This window comes from Rutidosis leptorrhynchoides, chromosome 10, assembly GCF_046630445.1.
Source record: "Rutidosis leptorrhynchoides isolate AG116_Rl617_1_P2 chromosome 10, CSIRO_AGI_Rlap_v1, whole genome shotgun sequence".
NCBI classification, from domain to species: domain Eukaryota; kingdom Viridiplantae; phylum Streptophyta; class Magnoliopsida; order Asterales; family Asteraceae; genus Rutidosis; species Rutidosis leptorrhynchoides.
Genome location: NC_092342.1, coordinates 189,418,481 through 189,443,118, shown reverse-complemented (window position 1 = coordinate 189,443,118; position 24,638 = coordinate 189,418,481).

The following is a 24,638-nucleotide window of genomic DNA, read 5'->3' as shown; positions in this document are numbered from 1 at the left end:
GAACACAGTTTGTAATTGTTAATATACCTATGAGGTTCTAGGATTTTGAATGATACAACAATTTTTCTGGGTTCTATGAATAGAAATGATGTTCTAGCATAGTTTTTAAGTCAAAGTATAGAATTGAAATGTAGTGACCCGAACTTTTCCATGATTATATATTAAATGAAATTGTTATTTACATGATTAAGTGTTTCAAACATATTAAGCAATCAAACTTGTTAAGACTTGATTAATTTAAATAGGTTTCATATAGACAATTGACCACCCAAGTTGACCGGTGATTCACGAACGTTAAAACTTGTAAAAACTATATGATGACATATATATGATTATATATAAAGTTAACATGATATTATGATAAGTAAGTGAAATGTCCCGTTCTTATTGATTAAAAACGTTCCATATTAATTGATTTCGTTGCGAGGTTTTGACCTCTATATGAGACGTTTTTTCAAAGACTGCATTCATTTTTAAAACAAACCATAACCTTTATTTCATAAATAAAGGTTTAAAAAGCTTTACGTAGATTATCAAATAATGATAATCTAAAATATCCTGTTTACACACGACCATTACATAATGGTTTACAATACAAATATGTTACATCGAAATCAGTTTCTTGAATGCAGTTTTTACACAATATCATACAAACATGGAGTCCAAATCTTGTCCTTATTTTAGTATGCAACAGCGGAAGCTCTTAGTATTCACCTGAGAATAAACATGTTTTAAACGTCAACAAAAATGTTGGTGAGTTATAGGTTTAACCTATATATATCAAATCGTAACAATAGACCACAAGATTTCATATTTCAATACACATCCCATACATAGAGATAAAAATCATTCATATGGTGAACACCTGGTAACCGACATTAACAAGATGCATATATAAGAATATCCCCATCATTCCGGGACACCTTTCGGATATGATATAAATTTCGAAGTACTAAAGCATCTGGTACTTTGGATGGGGTTTGTTAGGCCCAATAGATCTATCTTTAGGATTCGCGTCAATTAGGGTGTCTGTTCCCTAATTCTTAGATTACCAGACTTAATAAAAGGGGCATATTCGATTTCGATAATTCAACCATAGAATGTAGTTTCACGTACTTGTGTCTATTTTGTAAATCATTTATAAAACCTGCATGTATTCTCATCCCAAAAATATTAGATTTTAAAAGTGGGACTATAACTCACTTTCACAGATTTTTACTTCGTCGGGAAGTAAGACTTGGCCACTGGTTGATTCACGAACCTATAACAATATGTACATATATATCAAAGTATGTTCAAAATATATTTACAACACTTTTAATATATTTTGATGTTTTAAGTTTATTAAGTCAGCTGTCCTTGTTAGTAACCTACAACTAGTTGTCCACAGTTAGATGTACAGAAATAAATCGATAAATATTATCTTGAATCAATCCACGACCCAGTGTATACGTATCTCAGTATTGATCACAACTCAAACTATATATATTTTGGAATCAACCTCAACCCTGTATAGCTAACTCCAACATTCACATATATAGTGTCTATGGTTGTTTCGAAATATGTATAGATGTGTCGACATGATAGGTCGAAACATTGTATACGTGTCTATGGTATCTCAAGATTACATAATATACAATACAAGTTGATTAAGTTATGGTTGGAATAGATTTGTTACCAATTTTCACGTAGCTAAAATGAGAAAAATTATCCAATCTTGTTTTACCCATAACTTCTTCATTTTAAATCCGTTTTGAGTGAATCAAATTGCTATGGTTTCATATTGAACTCTATTTTATGAATCTAAACAGAAAAAGTATAGGTTTATAGTCGGAAAAATAAGTTACAAGTCGTTTTATTAAAGTTAGTCATTTCAGTCGAAAGAACGACGTCTAGATGACCATTTTAGAAAACATACTTCAACTTTGAGTTTAACCATAATTTTTGGATATAGTTTCATGTTCATAATAAAAATCATTTTCTCAGAATAACAACTTTTAAATCAAAGTTTATCATAGTTTTTAATTAACTAACCCAAAACAGCCCGCGGTGTTACTACGACGGCGTAAATCCAATTTTACGGTGTTTTTCGTGTTTCCAGGTTTTAAATCATTAAGTTAGCATATCATATAGATATAGAACATGTGTTTAGTTGATTTTAAAAGTCAAGTTAGAAGGATTAACTTTTATTTGCGAACAAGTTTAGAATTAACTAAACTATGTTCTAGTGATTACAAGTTTAAACCTTCGAATAAGATAGCTTTATATGTATGAATCGAATGATGTTATGAACATCATTACTAAGTCAAGTTCCTTGGATAAACCTACTGGAAATGAGAAAAATAGATCTAGCTTCAAAGGATCCTTGGATGGCTTGAAAGTTCTTGAAGCAGAATCATGACACGAAAACAATTTCAAGTAAGATTTCCACTTGAAATAAGATTGTTATAGTTATAGAAATTGAATTAAAGTTTGAATATGATTATTACCTTGTATTAGAAAGATAACCTACTGTAAGTAACAAAGTTTTCTTGATCTTGGATGATTACTTGGAATGGATTTAGAAAACTTGGAAGTAAACTTGCAATCTTGGAAGTATTCTTGATTTTATGAAACTAGAACTTTTGGAATTTATGAAGAACACTTTGAACTTGAAGATAGAACTTGAGAGAGATCAATTAGATGAATAAAATTGAAGAATAAAAGTGTTTGTAGGTGTTTTTGGTCGTTAGTGTATGGATTAGATATAAAGGATATGTAATTTTGTTTTCATGTAAATAAGTCATGAATGATTACTCATATTTTTGTAATTTTATGAGATATTTCATGCTAGTTGCCAAATGATGGTTCCCACATGTGTTAGGTGACTCACATGGGCTACTAAGAGCTGATCATTGGAGTGTATATACCAATAGTACATACATCTAAACGCTGTGTATTGTACGAGTACGAATACGGGTGCATACGAGTAGAATTGTTGATGAAACTGAACGAGGATGTAATTGTAAGCATTTTTGTTAAGTAGAAGTATTTTGATAAGTGTCTTGAAATATTTCAAAAGTGTATGAATACATATTAAAACACTACATGTATATACATTTTAAATGAGTCGTTAAGTCATCGTTAGTCGTTACATGTAAATGTTGTTTTGAAACCTTTAGGTTAACGATCTTGTTAAGTGTTGTTAACCCAATGTTTATAATATCAAATGAGATTTTAAATTATTATATTATCATGATATTATGATGTATAAATATCTCTTAATATGATATATATACATTAAATGTCGTTACAACGATAATCGTTACATATATGTCTCGTTTCAAAATCATTAAGTTAGTAGTTCTTGTTTTTACATATGGAATATATATTATTAAGTGTATTAACAATGAAATACATATGTAAAAATAAGACTACTAACTTAATGATTTCGAAACGAGACATATATGTAACGATTATCGTTGTAACGACATTTAACTGTATATACATCATACTAAGATATATTATATATCATAATATCATGATAATATAATAATTTAACATCTCATTTGTTATAATAAACAATGGGTTAACAACATTCAACAAGATCGTTAACCTAAAGGTTTCAAAACAACATTTACATGTAACGACTAACGATGACTTAACGACTCAGTTAAAATGTATATACATGTAGTGTTTTAATATGTATTCATACACTTTTGAAAGACTTCAAGACACTTATCAAAATACTTCTACTTAACAAAAATGCTTACAATTACATCCTCGTTCAGTTTCATCAACAATTCTACTCGTATGCACCCGTATTCGTACTCGTACAATACACAGCTTTTAGATGTATGTACTATTGGTATATACACTCCAATGATCAGCTCTTAGTAGCCCATGTGAGTCACCTAACACATGTGGGAACCATCATTTGGCAACTAGCATGAAATATCTCATAAAATTACAAAAATATGAGTAATCATTCATGACTTATTTACATGAAAACAAAATTACATATCCTTTATATCTAATCCATACACCAACGACCAAAAACACCTACAAACACTTTTATTCTTCAATTTTATTCATCTAATTGATCTCTCTCAAGTTCTATCTTCAAGTTCAAAGTGTTCTTCATAAATTCCAAAAGTTCTAGTTTCATAAAATCAAGAATACTTCCAAGATTGCAAGTTTACTTCCAAGTTTTCTAAATCCATTCCAAGTGATCATCTAACCTCAAGAAATCTTTGTTTCTTACAGTAGGTTATCATTCTAATACAAGGTAATAATCATATTCAAACTTTGGTTCAATTTCTATAACTATAACAATCTTATTTCAAGTGATGATCTTACTTGAACTTGTTTTCGTGTCATGATTCTGCTTCAAGAACTTCGAGCCATCCAAGGATCCGTTGAAGCTAGATCCATTTTTCTCTTTTCCAGTAGGTTTATCCAAGGAACTTAAGGTAGTAATGATGTTCATAACATCATTCGATTCATACATATAAAGCTATCTTATTCGAAGGTTTAAACTGGTAATCACTAGAACATAGTTTAGTTAATTCTAAACTTGTTCGCAAATAAAAGTTAATCCTTCTAACTTGACTTTTAAAATCAACTAAACACATGTTCTATATCTATATGATATGCTAACTTAATGATTTAAAACCTGGAAACACGAAAAACACCGTAAAATTGGATTTACGCCGTCGTAGTAACACCGCGGGCTGTTTTGGGTTAGTTAATTAAAAACTATGATAAACTTTGATTTAAAAGTTGTTATTCTGAGAAAATGATTTTTATTATGAACATGAAACTATATCCAAAAATTATGGTTAAACTCAAAGTTGAAGTATGTTTTCTAAAATGGTCATCTAGACGTCGTTCTTTCGACTGAAATGACTAACTTTATTAAAACGACTTGTAACTTATTTTTCCGACTATAAACCTATACTTTTTCTGTTTAGATTCATAAAATAGAGTTCAATATGAAACCATAGCAATTTGATTCACTCAAAACGGATTTAAAATGAAGAAGTTATGGGTAAAACAAGATTGGATAATTTTTCTCATTTTAGCTACGTGAAAATTGGTAACAAATCTATTCCAATCATAACTTAATCAACTTGTATTGTATATTATGTAATCTTGAGATACCATAGACACGTATACAATGTTTCGACCTATCATGTCGACACATCTATACATATTTCGAAACAACCATAGACACTATATATGTGAATGTTGGAGTTAGCTATACAGGGTTGAGGTTGATTCCAAAATATATATAGTTTGAGTTGTGATCAATACTGAGATACGTATACAATGGGTCGTGGATTGATTCAAGATAATATTTATCGATTTATTTCTGTACATCTAACTGTGGACAACTAGTTGTAGGTTACTAACAAGGACAGCTGACTTAATAAACTTAAAACATCAAAATAAATTAAAAGTGTTGTAAATATATTTTGAACATACTTTGATATATATGTACATATTGTTATAGGTTCGTGAATCAACCAGTGGCCAAGTCTTACTTCCCGACGAAGTAAAAATCTGTGAAAGTGAGTTATAGTCCCACTTTTAAAATCTAATATTTTTGGGATGAGAATACATGCAGGTTTTATAAATGATTTACAAAATAGACACAAGTACGTGAAACTACATTCTATGGTTGAATTATCGAAATCGAATATGCCCCTTTTTATTAAGTCTGGTAATCTAAGAACTAGGGAACAGACACCCTAATTGACGCGAATCCTAAAGATAGATCTATTGGGCCTAACAAACCCCATCCAAAGTACCGGATGCTTTAGTACTTCGAAATTTATATCATATCCGAAGGGTGTCCCGGAATGATGGGGATATTCTTATATATGCATCTTGTTAATGTCGGTTACCAGGTGTTCACCATATGAATGATTTTTATCTCTATGTATGGGATGTGTATTGAAATATGAACTCTTGTGGTCTATTATTATGATTTGATATATATAGGTTAAACCTATAACTCACCAACATTTTTGTTGACGTTTTAAGCATGTTTATTCTCAGGTGATTATTAAGAGCTTCCGCTATCGCATACTTAAATAAGGACGAGATTTGGAGTCCATGCTTGTATGATATTGTGTAAAAACTGCATTCAAGAAACTTATTTTGTTGTAACATATTTGTATTGTAAACCATTATGTAATGGTCGTGTGTAAACAGGATATTTTAGATTATCATTATTTGATAATCTACGTAAAGTTTTTTTAAAACCTTTATCTATGAAATAAAGGTTATGGTTTGTTTTAAAAATGAATGCAGTCTTTGAAAAAACGTCTCATATAGAGGTCAAAACCTCGCAACGAAATCAATTAATATGGAACGTTTTTAATCAATAAGAACGGGACATTTCAGTTGGTATCCGAGCGTTGGTCTTAGAGAACCAGAATTTTGCATTAGTGTGTCTTATCGAGTTTGTTAGGATGCATTAGTGAGTCTGGACGTCGACCGTGTTTACTTGAAAAATGATTGCTTAACAAATTTTGTTGGAAACTATATATTTTTAATATGTGAATATTATGTGATATATTAATCTCTTAACGCGTTTGATATTATGTGATAGATGTCTACCTCTAGAACAAGTCCCATTGACTCACCTAATAATAATGAAGAGTCAAATGTAAATTGGAATGATTCGTGGACTGATTCACAAGTTCCCGAAGAGGAACCGGAAGAAGAGTCGGAACCGGAAGAAGAGTCGGAACCGGAAGAAGAATCGGAACCGGAAGAAGAATCGGAACCGGATGAAGAAATAGAACCGGTGGGGGAAATAATAAAACGGTTAAGTAAAAGAAAATCCTCAACCAACCGACCAAGGTTAATTATGGTCAATGGTGTTTCCGCCAAGGAAGCAAAATATTGGGAGGATTACCAATTCTCCGATGAATCGGATTCCGACGAGAATTCCGATGATGTTATAGAAATTACCCCAACTGAATTTAATAAGGCAAAAGAAAATAATAAGGGAAAGAGCATAAAAATAGAGAAATCTAATTCCAACCCCGATGAACTTTATATGTATCGTCAACGCCCGAAGTCCTTAAGTTGTAACAATGACCCGGGAACCTCTAAACCACCAGGTTTTTCTAAACCAATGTGGACAACGACGGCTCGTATTAGGGGAACATCATATATCCCTAGAAACTTGGCAAAACGAACCAAAACCGAAGAAGAAGAAACGAGCGAGTCGGAATAAGATAGTTGTATTCGTGTGGTGTAATATATGTAATATAGTGTTCTTATGCTTTATGATATATGTAAAAATTGCTTGTATTAATAAGTATTTTTTTTATGAATCTAACTCTTGTCTATTTTACAGTTTAAAAACACAAAATGGATAGACAACCTAATATTTTAAGAGACCTACCCGGAGTCGGCCAGAATTCCTCGGCACAACTATTTAAGGCGAGATCAGTTTGTAAGACATTCGAAGAACGTTCCAAGAATGTCTTGGTTTATAAGAGACTTTCGTTTGAAAGATGGGGGATATCACATTGGGAAACCCATAAGTTACGATGTGTTTACTTTGACGCATATATTGCGGGGAACCCAAATGCTATTTTACGCAACGGGTTAAGAAATTATTTTGACTCAATATATCCGAATATTGGACTTCGTGATTTAGAAAAAGCGGCTAACATGCAACATAAAGAAGCATGTTATGCTTACGGATTAGTAATGTTCGCTTCTCACCAAAGTGAGAACAAGAACATCGGGCTACAACTATTAAACAAAACGTTTCCACAAGTGACGGAGTCGGTAATTGGGGTAAGAAATGAGGTTTTTAGATTATTACGGGACTGTTGTGAAGGTATTTCGTATGCCCGAGAGACATATTAAATTAATGTGGCTGACGTGTTATGATCCAAGTCGGGTCATACCCAATAACAAACTTACCGACACCTTATTTGTATTTGATTTTAACGATTGGTTCATTGATCAAATACGCGACACTTGAACTTTAAGAAAAATGGTTTTCTTAAATATTATTTGATGTGTATTATATAAATTATGGAATAATTTATATATTATGGATTTAATTATTTATAGGTTAAATAATTAATTTATTTATGTTACATTTTATATATAAATTGGTTTTATATAATAAAATGTATATAATAATATGGAAGTTTTATAAGACTAGTTTTATAAAATTCAAATTTTATAAAAACTATTCTTTATAAAATATAATAGGAGTGACATGGGAGTTAGAGCACACATGCTAAGATCCCTTTTCTTGGTCAATTACAAGGGCCATACTTCTATAACATGCAAGACTTGAATTATTCCAAGGACTCTCTTGCATTTACACATCAAAAGTAATCAAAAAAACTGCATTTTCTCCTCCCTTTTCTGCTGCCAAAACCGTGGGGTTTAAGGGGATTCAAAGGGTTCTTAATTTGGTTTTTGGAAGCTAAATTCAAGTGTCAATAAATCCTAACCAAGCTAGGGTGTTGGTGCACAAGTTTGGGGTATAACAACTTGAGGTTTCACACTTTTGGAGCTCCATTCATCATCATCATCTTCATCATTTACTAGCAAGCTTGGAGTAGGTATAATCTCTTTACTTGCTTGTAGTTTGTAAGTATATATCACAACTTGATCCTAACTGGGATTTAACTTTAATTGGTTAAAGTTTAACAAGTCTAAAATTGGTAATTAACATGCTTCCGCTTTCTTAATTCTTAAAATGGTTTAAGTATATTTTGAACTTGTTAAATCCCAACAATGGTATCTAGAGCCGAAGTTGTTGAAATATGCTTCGAGATGGTTATTAAACCCACTATAATTTTGCATTCTATGAACATGCATGAAGTAGAATGTAAAATTTTGGGTTTTGGGTGGTTGTCATTTTGGCCAAAATCACTTGTGATTCTGCATTCTGTACTGCCAATCACTTGTGATTCTATACTGCCAATCACTTGTGATTCTGTGTTGCCGATCACTTGTGATTCTGTATTGCCAATCACTTGTGATTCTGTGTTGCCGATCACTTGTGATTCTGTATTGCCAATCACTTGTGATTCTGTGTTGCAGATCACTTGTGATTCTGTGTTTCCAATCACTTGTGATTCTGTATTGCCTATCACTTATGTTGATGATGTTCACAATCTAAGCCTTGACCTTGTGTTTGGTTGCATGCATGATTGATTAATATTTATTCAATTGGTTTGTAATAATATTTATTCATTTGACATGTAATAATTCATTTGGTTATGTAATTTATTTTATATTTGGTATGTAAAATAGATTAGGTTGTAATTTCATTTTTTTAGACAAAATGTATTAGGATATATTTTGTAAAATGATGAAGAATGATGAAGACTTGAAGAACACATGAAGAAGCATTTGGATGCAAGGTTAAGTGGGAGATTTGAAATCTCCTATTTTGTGTTATAACCCCTTATCCGGTGGCATTTGTTTTCGGCTAAACAAATGTCTACCAAAATGGCTTGATTGTGAACATATTTGTTTTGCATGCATGGTTGTTTATTGTATGATTGTGGATTGTATGGTTGTATGCTACAAGTTAATCACACAAGTTAACAATAAGCAAAATGGCAATTTAATTGGTTAAATTATACATTAATTAACGACATGCAAAACGTCAATTTAAATGGTTAAATTAAAAATGGCTAAAAGGACATTAATAAACGGTTATTAAGATCATGATTAGGATCATATATATAAAATGGTTTATAGACATGAAATTGGCTTTTCATAATGAACTATACACCAAATGCATGTTGGTGTATGGAAAATGTTTTCTTAAACTAGAATTTATGAAAACTTAAAATCCCTTAACTAAAACAAGGTAAACAAGTTAAACGCCATCCTTTTGTGGAAACACTTAGACATATTAGGAATCTCTTGATGGGATAAAGGTCACCTAACCGTCATGAGTGAACTAATATGAATAAGGTACACTTCGCATACATGTGGGATAAAGGTCACCTAACCACTTGTATGTTAAGTCTACATGTTTACACAAGTAGGACGACTTGATTTAGGAATCATGAACTTAGGGTCACCGAAGCATGAGGAACAAATAGGCGTTGATGGGATAAATATGCCATGCAAAAGGATTGCATGATCCCATAACTTAGAAGTTGCAAAAGGATTGCAATTGTCACATAAATGACTACCTAGCTAAATCAAATAACGGGATAAAGGTCACCTAACCGAAATTTGATTTACCGTTGGATTCTAAGATTTAATAAAACAATTAAAAATAAAAGGGTATTGTTTATTAAATTTAAAATCGATACTTAAAAGGACTTTGTTAAATTTTGTAGATGGCCGCAAATAACAACAACATGCAAAATGCACCACTTAACCTAAACAACCTATCATTAAGGTCTCTCCTCGAGAAAGACAAACTCAACCATACGAACTTTATGGATTGGTTCCGTAATCTTAGGATTGTCCTCAAACTTGAGGACAAAGCGTATGTGTTGGAGGACCCTATTCCCGACCAACCGGATGAGGAAGATATAGAGGGCATGGCTTATTATGACAAGTATTGCGCCGATTCGGTGCAAGTCGCTTGTCTAATGCTTGGGACTATGATACCCGAACTCCAAAAGGATTTCGAACATCATAGTGCATATGACATGATTACGCAATTGAAGGAGATGTTCCTTCAACAAGCACGTGTCGAGCGCTTCGAAACGGTTCGAGCGCTACATGCATGTCATATGGATGACACCCAATCCGTCTCCTCTTATGTCCTCAAAATGAAGAGCCTTATTGATCGTGCTAACCGTCTTAACCTAAACATATCAAATGAGTTAGCCACCGATCTTATCCTTAATTCCCTTTCAAAAAGGTTTGATCAATTTGTAATTAATTACAATATGAATGGGATGGATAAGAGCATAGGTGAGCTTCACGGTATGCTTAGAACGGCGGAAACTAGCATGGGTAAAAGGGCTTTACCCGTGTTAGCAATCGATCAAGGTGGGTCCAAAGGTAACACCTCTAAGCCAAAGGTGGCTAAGAGAAAAGGACCCGCCTATCAAGGCAAAGGGAAGGGGAAGATGGTTACCCCAACCATCAACAAGGCCAAGAAGCAAAAGGTCACCGAGAAGGCAAACCCCAAGGAAGACCCATGTTTCGGTTGCGGTGAGATGGGTCATTGGAAACGAAACTGTCCGGTCTACCTTAAGGAGTTGAAGGACAAGAGGGATGCAGGGCAAACCTCAGGTAATATATATATGGTATATATAGAGCTAAGTATTACTTCTTCTAATACATGGGTATTAGACACTGGATGTGGAACTCATATTTGCAATTCTTTGCAGGGGTTCAAAAGAAGTGATCATAAGGCGGGAACATCAAGTCTCTATATGGGCAATGGTGCAAAGGTGCATGTTAAAGCTCAAGGAGATTTTATTTTGAAGCTTCCAAATGGATTGGAACTTATTTTAGAAAATGTTTTGTATGCTCCGGATTTGTGTAGAAACATTATTTCTATTTCTCGCTTAAAACAATGTGGTTACGTTGTTAATTTTATTGATGATGATATTCATGTTTCTAAAGATAATGTATTCTATTTCAAGGCTTCGCCTTCAAATGGAATTTATGAATTGGTTCATGATGACACATCATCTAGTAGCTCAATGTACCATACAAGCACCAAGAAACTCAAAAGGGATTTGAGTGATTCCTACTTATGGCATTGTCGCCTTGGTCACATAAACAAGAGCCGAATACATACACTTCAAAAGAATGGACTTTTGAAATCAAATGAAATGGATTCGTTTGAAGTATGTGAATCTTGTTTACAAGGCAAGATGACTAAAGCACCTTTCAAAGGGACCTATGAAAGGGCTAAAGATTTATTGGGATTAATACATTCGGATGTATGTGGACCCTTTAAACCCATGACTAGGAAAGGTGAAAGATACTTTGTTACTTTCATTGATGACTTTAGTCGTTTCGGATATGTCTACTTATTAAGACACAAGGACGAAACGTTTGAAGCATTCAAAGAATATCAAAACGAAGCACAAAATCAACTCAATAAGACAATTAAGGTACTACGTACCGATAGAGGAGGTGAATACCTAAGCGATGCCTTCCAAGATCATCTTAGGAGTTGTGGGATTATCTCACAACTTACTCCACCTGGAACACCCCAACTTAATGGAGTTTCCGAAAGGAGGAACCGAACCCTAATGGATATGGTTCGATCTATGATGGCAAGAAGCTCGTTGCCTCTATCATTTTGGGGTTATTGTCTAAGCTCCGCGGCTCGTATTTTAAATATGGCCCCAACCAAGAAGGTGGAACGAACTCCTCATGAGATGTGGTTTGGAAAACCTCCTTCTCTTTCATACTTGAAAGTATGGGGATGTGAAGCTTATCCTAAGCGTTATGTAGCAAATAAGCTACATGCTCGGTCCACAAAGTGTATCTTCATAGGATATCCCAAAGATGACATGGGATATTACTTCTATGATCCATCCGAGCAAACCGTATTTGTTGCTCGGAAAGCGGAATTCCTTGAAACCAAGTTCCTTATGGAAGGTGATGGTGAAAGGAAGATAGATCTTGTAGAGGTACAAGATCAAGCCGATGATACACAATTGGTTGGCACTAGTACTCAACATGAGGATGTTGAAAATGATCAAGTGGATGATCAAGGTACACAAGACGTTCGAAGATCTAGTAGGATTAGTAATCCTCCCGAGAGATATGGGTTTCTCGTGGAAGGTTGCTATACGGTTGATTTGGATGAACCGACAAACTACAAAGATGCTTTATCAAGAATTGATAAAGATAAATGGCAGGAAGCCATGAACGCCGAGATGCAATCCATGTATGAAAACCAAGTTTGGGAACTTGTTGTGCAACCTCCTAGCTCCAAGCTAGTTGATTGCAAATGGCTTTTCAAGAAGAAAACCGACATACATGGAAACTTGGATACATACAAAGCTAGACTTGTAGCAAAAGGTTTCACTCAAACTCAAGGGGTTGATTATGATGAAACTTTCTCGCCAGTGGCAATGCTAAAGTTTATTAGGATATTATTTGCCATTGCTGCTCACTACGACTATGAAATATGGCAAATGGATGTCAAAACCGCTTTCCTAAATGGATCTCTTATGGAAGATGTCTATATGGTCCAGCCTGAAGGTTTTGTTGATCCAAAATATCCTAAAAAGGTATGCAAGTTAAAGAAGTCAATCTACGGATTGAAACAAGCATCTAGAATGTGGAATCATCGTTTTAATGAGGAAGCCGAGAAATTTGGCTTCATTAAAAATGGTGATGAAGCTTGTGTATATAAGAAAGCTAGTGGGAGCACTATCATGTTCCTTGTACTATATGTAGATGATATATTATTATTTGGGAATGATATTACCACAATGCAAGGAGTCAAAACTTGGCTAAAGAGTTGCTTCTTCATTAAGGATCTTGGAGACGCACAATACATATTGGGGATAGGGATCTATAGGAATAGATCCAAGAGATTGATAGGTTTAAGTCAAAGTACATACATTGATAAAATCTTGAAAAGGTTCAAGATGGAAAACTCTAAGAAAGGTTTGGTACCTATTCAAAGAGGAACCGTTCTCAATTCATCTCAGTGTCCTACCACGAAAGATGAACAAGAGAGAATGAAGAAAGTCCCATACGCATCTGCTATTGGGTCTATCATGTATGCGATGATATGTACTAGACCGGATGTGTCATGCGCTCTAAGCTTGACAAGTAGATACCAGAATAACCCAGGAAACAGTCATTGGATTGCTGTTAAAAGTATATTGAAATACCTTAGGAGAACTAAGGATATGTTTCTAATATATGGGTCTGGTGAGGAGGAACTCGCCGTAAAAGGTTACGTGGACGCGAGTTTCCAAACTGATCGAGATGACTCTCGATCACAATCCGGTTATGTCTTCATGTTAAATGGTGGTGCGGTCTCTTGGAAGAGTTCGAAACAGGAGGTTGTTGCGTTATCCACTACAGAGTCGGAGTACATTGCCGCCTCACTGGCAGCTCAGGAAGCTGCATGGATGAAGAAATTCATCGACGACTTAGGAGTGGTCCCTTCCATTCAGGACCCTCTTGAGATCTTTTGTGACAACGAGGGTGCGATTGCTCAAATCAAGGAACCTCGTGCCCATCAAAAGACTCGTCACATTGAGCGGAGATTCAACTACATAAGGGATGAAGTTGAAAAAGGAAAGATATGTATTCGCAAAGTTCACACAGATCATAATGTTGCGGATCCACTCACGAAGCTTTTACATGGGCCAAAACATGAGGGACATGTTTGTGCATTAGGGCTTCGATATTCTAGTGATTGGATATGATCTATTTTATGTATTGTACCGGAACGAAATTATTCAAACTCATTAATATAACTATGGTGTTAATTTATCTGAGTTATGTTCCTATTTTGCATATTTCATCCATGAATAAGCAATTATTCTAAATTTCCGTAGTCGATCACATTTGTGGGAACAAGTGTGAGGTTTAGACTATTATGAACTCGGATTGGTATACATTCATAGGTTGAATGTGGGGCAAGGTTGCAACCAAGGTTCATAGATATTTGTGGGAAACAAATATTGGAAGACCCGCTCTCAAGAATTACTGTATAGAGCCTTTGTGGTTGATCACATGTAATCTTGAGTAAAGGCGAATATCATTGTATCCTCTGACCTGAGATACATATTGGGTTCGGATATTCACCAAGTACTGTGCCTTGATTCTTTCCTTCGCTATTCTGAAACATGGTAGTACATAAGGAAGAACTCAGGTATATTACAAAGTGTATATCTAGGACGTATGTAGTCAAGATGGAATTTGTCCCTCTTATTCGTTGAGAGTCAGATGTCTAAGGCCTGAAAAGTTAAATCTATAAGAGAGTGATCACTCTGTATCTCTTGGATTTAACATGACGTCTAGGACGAAAGGAAATAATGAAAGATTCACCTAATCATATTCGAGATGGGAACTCGAAAGGGATGATGTTATTGAATGGCACAAAGTCATAACATATTAGGGGTGATGGACGGTGTGTTAGGCTGTATCCATCACTTGCATTAATTTCTTATGTTTCTCGTGCAAGTGGGAGATTGAAGATATTTCGTATGCCCGAGAGACATATTAAATTAATGTGGCTGACGTGTTATGATCCAAGTCGGGTCATACCCAATAACAAACTTACCGACACCTTATTTGTATTTGATTTTAACGATTGGTTCATTGATCAAATACGCGACACTTGAACTTTAAGAAAAATGGTTTTCTTAAATATTATTTGATGTGTATTATATAAATTATGGAATAATTTATATATTATGGATTTAATTATTTATAGGTTAAATAATTAATTTATTTATGTTACATTTTATATATAAATTGGTTTTATATAATAAAATGTATATAATAATATGGAAGTTTTATAAGACTAGTTTTATAAAATTCAAATTTTATAAAAACTATTCTTTATAAAATATAATAGGAGTGACATGGGAGTTAGAGCACACATGCTAAGATCCCTTTTCTTGGTCAATTACAAGGGCCATACTTCTATAACATGCAAGACTTGAATTATTCCAAGGACTCTCTTGCATTTACACATCAAAAGTAATCAAAAAAACTGCATTTTCTCCTCCCTTTTCTGCTGCCAAAACCGTGGGGTTTAAGGGGATTCAAAGGGTTCTTAATTTGGTTTTTGGAAGCTAAATTCAAGTGTCAATAAATCCTAACCAAGCTAGGGTGTTGGTGCACAAGTTTGGGGTATAACAACTTGAGGTTTCACACTTTTGGAGCTCCATTCATCATCATCATCTTCATCATTTACTAGCAAGCTTGGAGTAGGTATAATCTCTTTACTTGCTTGTAGTTTGTAAGTATATATCACAACTTGATCCTAACTGGGATTTAACTTTAATTGGTTAAAGTTTAACAAGTCTAAAATTGGTAATTAACATGCTTCCGCTTTCTTAATTCTTAAAATGGTTTAAGTATATTTTGAACTTGTTAAATCCCAACATGTTGGACATTACGTAACCCTCGTCCCTTTGACGACGTTACAACACGCTGTCTTATCAACGGCCATAAGGGTTATGTTGCACAAGACCAAGGATGGGAAGTAGTCCTAGTAAAACCAGAATGCATGACTTGTTTCTGGACGTATGAATTACGTGTCTTTATTGCCTTTGCTGAACGACTTGTGTACTAGCTAGAATTATCTTCACAACTATCTTGTATCAAAGTTATTGTGTGCTATATTTCATGCTTTATGTAAAATAAGCGGTATTGTAAGTTTGTAAAATATTGTATAAAAGTTTGAACGCGAAATATTATTACAATCAGTTTTTCATATAGAATTGTAGTAGTTGAATTGTATATTAGCTACTAAGTATGAACTTAACGGGTAGGTACTACCCGAATTTAAACTTATAAAACGCTAATATGAAGAAAAAGCTTTTATAAATGAGTTCATATTATGCTACGAAATACTATTAACTACTCTTGATATTCTGTATGATTAACTTGTTCCATTTGACTATTTTGAAGGAAATGGCACCGACTACTCGACACACCGTGAATATGAATGAATAGGAATTCTGTACTTTTCTAGCTTCAAACATAGCCGCAGTACAGGCTGCACTACATACCAACAATAACCTTGGATCTAGCAGTACAGGAAATCTTGTAGGATGCACCTACAAAGAATTCACTGCCTGCAAACCTTTGGAATTTGATGGAACCGAAGGACCGATCGGATTGAAACGGTGGACCGAGAAGGTCGAATCGGTGTTTGCCATAAGTAAGTGTACTGAAGAGGACAAAGTAAAGTACGCTACGCATACCTTCACAGGTTCTGCGTTAACATGGTGGAATACCTATCTAGAGCAAGTGGGACAAGATGATGCGTACGCACTACCGTGGTCAGCATTCAAGCACTTGATGAACGAGAAGTACCGTCCCAGAACTGAGGTCAATAAGCTCAAGACAGAACTCAGAGGGTTACGAACCCAAGGATTTGATATTACCACGTACGAAAGACGATTCACAGAATTGTGCCTATTGTGTCCGGGAGCATTCGAAGATGAGGAAGAGAAGATCGACGCGTTTGTGAAAGGATTACCGGAAAGAATCCAAGAAGATATAAGTTCACACGAGCCCGCCTCCATACAACAGGCATGTAGAATGGCTCACAAACTAGTGAACCAGATTGAAGAAAGAATTAAAGAACAGACTGCTGAAGAGGCCAATGTGAAGCAAGTCAAAAGAAAGTGGGAGGAAAACGGTGATAAGAATCACCAATACAACAACAACAGCAATTACAACAATAATCGCAACAATTATCCCAACAATCGCAACATCAATCGCAACTACAACAAACGGCCCAACAACAACAACAACAACAACAACAACAGCAACTACAACAATCATCCCAACAACAATAATAACCGCAACAACAACAACAATCAGAAGCAGCTATGCCAAAGGTGTGAAAAGTATCACTCGGGGTTCTGCACCAAATTTTGCAACAAGTGTAAAAGAAATGGTCATAGCGCGGCGAAGTGTGAGGTCTACGGACCAGGGGTTAATAGAACGAAAGGAACAAATGGTGTCGGAACGAGTAATGGCGGAGCAAGTAGTGTCGGAGCAAGTTATGCCAATGTAGTTTGTTATAAATGTGGAAAACCGGGCCACATTATTAGAAATTGCCCGAACCAGGAGAACACGAATGGACAAGGCCGTGGAAGAGTTTTCAATATTAATGCGGCAGAGGCACAGGAAGACCCGGAGCTTGTTACGGGTACGTTTCTTATTGACAATAAATCTGCTTACATTTTATTTGATTCGGGTGCGGATAGAAGCTATATGAGTAGAGATTTTTGTGCTAAATTAAGTTGTCCATTGACACCTTTGGATAGTAAATTTTTACTCGAATTAGCAAATGGTAAATTAATTTCAGCAGATAATATATGTCGGAATCGAGAAATTAAACTGGTTAGCGAAACATTTAAGATTGATTTGATACCAGTAGAGTTAGGGAGTTTTGATGTGATAATCGGTATGGACTGGTTGAAAGAAGTGAAAGCGGAGATCGTTTGTTACAAAAATGCAATTCGCATTATACGAGAAAAAGGAAAACCCTTAATGGTGTACGAAGAAAAGGGCAACACGAAGCTACATCTTATTAGTAATTTGAAGGCACAAAAACTAATAAGAAAAGGTTGCTATGCTGTTCTAGTACACGTCGAGAAAGTACAAACTGAAGAAAAGAGCATCAATGATGTTCCCGTCGCAAAAGAATTTCCTGATGTATTTCCGAAAGAATTACCGGGATTACCCCCACATCGATCCGTTGAATTTCAAATAGATCTTGTACCAGGAGCTGCACCAATAGCTCGTGCTCCTTACAGACTCGCACCGAGCGAGATGAAAGAACTACAAAGCCAATTACAAGAACTTTTAGAGCGTGGTTTCATTCGACCAAGCACATCACCGTGGGGAGCTCCTGTTTTGTTTGTCAAGAAGAAAGATGGTACATTCAGGTTGTGTATCGACTACCGAGAGTTGAACAAACTTACCATCAAGAACCGCTACCCACTACCGAGAATCGATGACTTATTTGATCAACTACAAGGCTCGTCTGTTTATTCAAAGATTGACTTACGTTCCGGGTATCATCAAATGCGGGTGAAAGAAGATGATATTCCAAAGACTGCTTTCAGAACACGTTACGGTCATTACGAGTTTATGGTCATGCCGTTTGGTTTAACTAATGCTCCAGCTGTGTTCATGGACCTTATGAACCGAGTGTGTGGACCATACCTTGACAAGTTTGTCATTGTTTTCATTGATGACATACTTATTTACTCAAAGAATGACCAAGAACACGGTGAACATTTGAGAAAGGTGTTAGAAGTATTGAGGAAGGAAGAATTGTACGCTAAGTTTTCAAAGTGTGCATTTTGGTTGGAAGAAGTTCAATTCCTCGGTCACATAGTGAACAAAGAAGGTATTAAGGTGGATCCGGCAAAGATAGAAACTGTTGAAAAGTGGGAAACCCCGAAAACTCCGAAACACATACGCCAGTTTTTAGGACTAGCTGGTTACTACAGAAGGTTCATCCAAGATTTTTCCAAAATAGCAAAACCCTTGAATGCATTAACGCATAAAGGGAAGAAATTTGAATGGAATGATGAACAAGAGAAAGCGTTTCAGTTATTGAAGAAAAAGCTAACTACGGCACCTATATTGTCATTGCCTGAAGGGAATGATGATTTTGTGATTTATTGTGACGCATCAAAGCAAGGTCTCGGTTGTGTATTAATGCAACGAACGAAGGTGATTGCTTATGCGTCTAGACAATTGAAGATTCACGAACAAAATTATACGACGCATGATTTGGAATTAGGAGCGGTTGTTTTTGCATTAAAGACTTGGAGGCACTACTTATATGGGGTCAAAAGTATTATATATACCGACCACAAAAGTCTTCAACACATATTTAATCAGAAACAACTGAATATGAGGCAGCGTAGGTGGATTGAATTGTTGAATGATTACGACTTTGAGATTCGTTACCACCCGGGGAAGGCAAATGTGGTAGCCGATGCCTTGAGCAGGAAGGACAGAGAACCCATTCGAGTAAAATCTATGAATATAATGATTCATAATAACCTTACTACTCAAATAAAGGAGGCGCAACAAGGAGTTTTAAAAGAGGGAAATTTAAAGGATGAAATACCCAAAGGATCGGAGAAGCATCTTAATATTCGGGAAGACGGAACCCGGTATAGGGCTGAAAGGATTTGGGTACCAAAATTTGGAGATATGAGAGAAATGGTACTTAGAGAAGCTCATAAAACCAGATACTCAATACATCCTGGAACGGGGAAGATGTACAAGGATCTCAAGAAACATTTTTGGTGGCCGGGTATGAAAGCCGATGTTGCTAAATACGTAGGAGAATGTTTGACGTGTTCTAAGGTCAAAGCTGAGCATCAGAAACCATCAGGTCTACTTCAACAACCCGAAATCCCGGAATGGAAATGGGAAAACATTACCATGGATTTCATCACTAAATTGCCAAGGACTGCAAGTGGTTTTGATACTATTTGGGTAATAGTTGACCGTCTCACCAAATCAGCACACTTCTTGCCAATAAGAGAAGATGACAAGATGGAGAAGTTAGCACGACTGTATTTGAAGGAAGTCATCTCCAGACATGGAATACCAATCTTTATTATCTCTGATAGGGATGGCAGATTTATTTCAAGATTCTGGCAGACATTACAGCAAGCATTAGGAACTCGTCTAGACATGAGTACTGCCTATCATCCACAAACTGATGGGCAGAGCGAAAGGACGATACAAACGCTTGAAGACATGCTACGAGCATGTGTTATTGATTTCGGAAACAGTTGGGATCGACATCTACCGTTCAAGCATTGAGATGGCGCCGTTTGAAGCACTTTATGGTAGAAAGTGCTGGTCTCCGATTTGTTGGAGTGAAGTGGGGGATAGACAGATTACGGGTCCGGAGATTATACAAGAAACTACCGAGAAGATCATCCAAATTCAACAACGGTTGAAAACCGCCCAAAGTCGACAAAAGAGCTACGCTGACATTAAAAGAAAAGATATAGAATTTGAAATTGGAGAGATGGTCATGCTTAAAGTTGCACCTTGGAAAGGCGTTGTTCGATTTGGTAAACGAGGGAAATTAAATCCAAGGTATATTGGACCATTCAAGATTATTGATCGTGTCGGACCAGTAGCTTACCGACTTGAGTTACCTCAACAACTCGCGGCTGTACATAACACTTTCCACGTCTCGAATTTGAAGAAATGTTTTGCTAAAGAAGATCTCACTATTCCATTAGATGAAATCCAAATCAACGAAAAACTTCAATTCATCGAAGAACCCGTCGAAATAATGGATCGTGAGGTTAAAAGACTTAAGCAAAATAAGATACCAATTGTTAAGGTTCGATGGAATGCTCGTAGAGGACCCGAGTTCACCTGGGAGCGTGAAGATCAGATGAAGAAGAAATACCCGCATCTATTTCCAGAAGATTCGTCAACACCTTCAACATCTTAAAATTTCGGGACGAAATTTATTTAACGGGTAGGTACTGTAGTGACCCGAACTTTTCCATGTTTATATATATTAATTGAGATTGATATTTACATGATTAAATGTTTCCAACATGTTAAGCAATCAAACTTGTTAAGACTTGATTAATTGAAATATGTTTCATATAGACAATTGACCACCCAAGTTGACCGGTGATTCACGAACGTTAAAACTTGTAAAAACTATACGATGACATATATATGGTTATATATATAGTTAACATGTTTTTATTGTAAGTATGTATCTCATTAGGTATTTTAACAATGAGTTATATACATAAAAATGAGACTATTAATTTAAGAAACTCGAAAACGATATATATAACGATTATCGTTATAACAACGTCTTACTAGGTACATATGAATCATATTAAGATATTGATACACTTGGTTAATTATGTTAAATGATAAGTAAATATATTATTAAGTGTATTAATAATGAAATACATATGTAAAAATAAGACTACTAACTTAATGATTTCGAAACGAGACATATATGTAACGATTATCGTTGTAACGACATTTAACTGTATATACATCATACTAAGATATATTATATATCATAATATCATGATAATATAATAATTTAACATCTCATTTGTTATAATAAATAATGGGTTAACAACATTCAACAAGATCGTTAACCTAAAGGTTTCAAAACAACATTTACATGTAACGACTAACGATGACTTAACGACTCAGTTAAAATGTATATACATGTAGTGTTTTAATATGTATTCATACACTTTTGAAAGACTTCAAGACACTTATCAAAATACTTCTACTTAACAAAAATGCTTACAATTACATCCTCGTTCAGTTTCATCAACAATTCTACTCGTATGCACCCGTATTCGTACTCGTACAATACACAGCTTTTAGATGTATGTACTATTGGTATATACACTCCAATGATCAGCTCTTAGCAGCCCATGTGAGTCACCTAACACATGTGGGAACCATCATTTGGCAACTAGCATGAAATATCTCATAAAATTACAAAAATATGAGTAATCATTCATGACTTATTTACATGAAAACAAAATTACATATCCTTTATATCTAATCCATACACCAACGACCAAAAACACCTACAAACACTTTCATTCTTCAATTTTCTTCATCTAATTGATCTCTCTCAAGTTCTATCTTCAAGTTCTAAGTGTTCTTCATATATTTTACAAGTTCTAGTTACATAAAATCAAGAATACTTTCAAGTTTGCTAGCTCACTTTCAATCTTGTAAGGTGATCATCCAACCTCAAGAAATCTTTGTTTCTTACAGTAGGTTATCATTCTAATACAAGGTAATAATCATATTCAAACTTTGGTTCAATTTCTATAACTATAACAATCTTATTTCAAGTGATGATCTTACTTGAACTTGTTTTCGTGTCATGATTCTGCTTCAAGAACTTCGAGCCATCCAAGGATCCGTTGAAGCTAGATCCATTTTTCTCTTTTCCAGTAGGTTTATCCAAGGAACTTAAGGTAGTAATGATGTTCATAACATCATTCAATTCATACATATAAAGCTATCTTATTCGAAGGTTTAAACTGGTAATCACTAGAACATAGTTTAGTTAATTCTAAACTTGTTCGCAAACAAAAGTTAATCCTTCTAACTTGACTTTTAAAATCAACTAAACACATGTTCTATATCTTTATGATATGCTAACTTAATGATTTAAAACCTGGAAACACGAAAAACACCGTAAAACCGGATTTACGCCGTCGTAGTAACACCGCGGGCTGTTTTGGGTTAGTTAATTAAAAACTATGATAAACTTTGATTTAAACGTTGTTATTCTGAGAAAATGATTTTTATTATGAACATGAAACTATATCCAAAAATTATGGTTAAACTCAAAGTGGAAGTATGTTTTCTAAAATGGTCATCTAGACGTCGTTCTTTCGACTGAAATGACTACCTTTACAAAAACGACTTGTAACTTATTTTTCCGACTATAAACCTATACTTTTTCTGTTTAGATTCATAAAATAGAGTTCAATATGAAACCATAGCAATTTAATTCACTCAAAACGGATTTAAAATGAAGAAGTTATGGGTAAAACAAGATTGGATAATTTTTCTCATTTTAGCTATGTGAAAATTGGTAATAAATCTATTCCAACCATAACTTAATCAACTTGTATTGTATATTATGTAATCTTGAGATACCATAGACACGTATACAATGTTTCGACCTATCATGTCGACACATCTATATATATTTCGGAACAACCATAGACACTCTATATGTGAATGTTGGAGTTAGCTATACAGGGTTGAGGTTGATTCCAAAATATATATAGTTTGAGTTGTGATCAATACTGAGATACGTATACACTAGGTCGTGGATTGATTCAAGATAATATTTATCGATTTATTTCTGTACATCTAACTGTGGACAACTAGTTGTAGGTTACTAACGAGGACAACTGACTTAATAAACTTAAAACATCAAAATATATTAAAAGTGTTGTAAATATATTTTGAACATACTTTGATATATATGTATATATTGTTTTAGGTTCGTGAATCAACCAGTGGCCAAGTCTTACTTCCCGACGAATAAAAATCTGTGAAAGTGAGTTATAGTCCCACTTTTAAAATCTAATATTTTTGGGATGAGAATACATGCAGGTTTTATAAATGATTTACAAAATAGACACAAGTACATGAAACTACATTCTATGGTTGAATTATCGAAATCGAATATGCCCCTTTTTATTAAGTCTGGTAATCTAAGAACTAGGGAACAGACACCCTAATTGACGCGAATCCTAAAGATAGATCTATTGGGCCTAACAAACCCCATCCAAAGTACCGGATGCTTTAGTACTTCGAAATTTATATCATATCCGAAGGGTGTCTCGGAATGATGGGGATATTCTTATATATGCATCTTGTTAATGTCGGTTACCAGGTGTTCACCATATGAATGATTTTTATCTCTATGTATGGGATGTGTATTGAAATATGAACTCTTGTGGTCTATTATTATGATTTGATATATATAGGTTAAACCTATAACTCACCAACATTTTTGTTGACGTTTTAAGCATGTTTATTCTCAGGTGATTATTAAGAGCTTCCGCTATCGCATACTTAAATAAGGACGAGATTTGGAGTCCATGCTTGTATGATATTGTGTAAAAACTGCATTCAAGAAACTTATTTTGTTGTAACATATTTGTATTGTAAACCATTATGTAATGGTCGTGTGTAAACAGGATATTTTAGATTATCATTATTTGATAATCTACGTAAAGTTTTTTTAAAACCTTTATCTATGAAATAAAGGTTATGGTTTGTTTTAAAAATGAATGCAGTCTTTGAAAAAACGTCTCATATAGAGGTCAAAACCTCGCAACGAAATCAATTAATATGGAACGTTTTTAATCAATAAGAACGGGACATTTCAGTGGTAATATCAAATCCTTGGGTTCGTAACCCTCTAAGTTCTGTCTTGA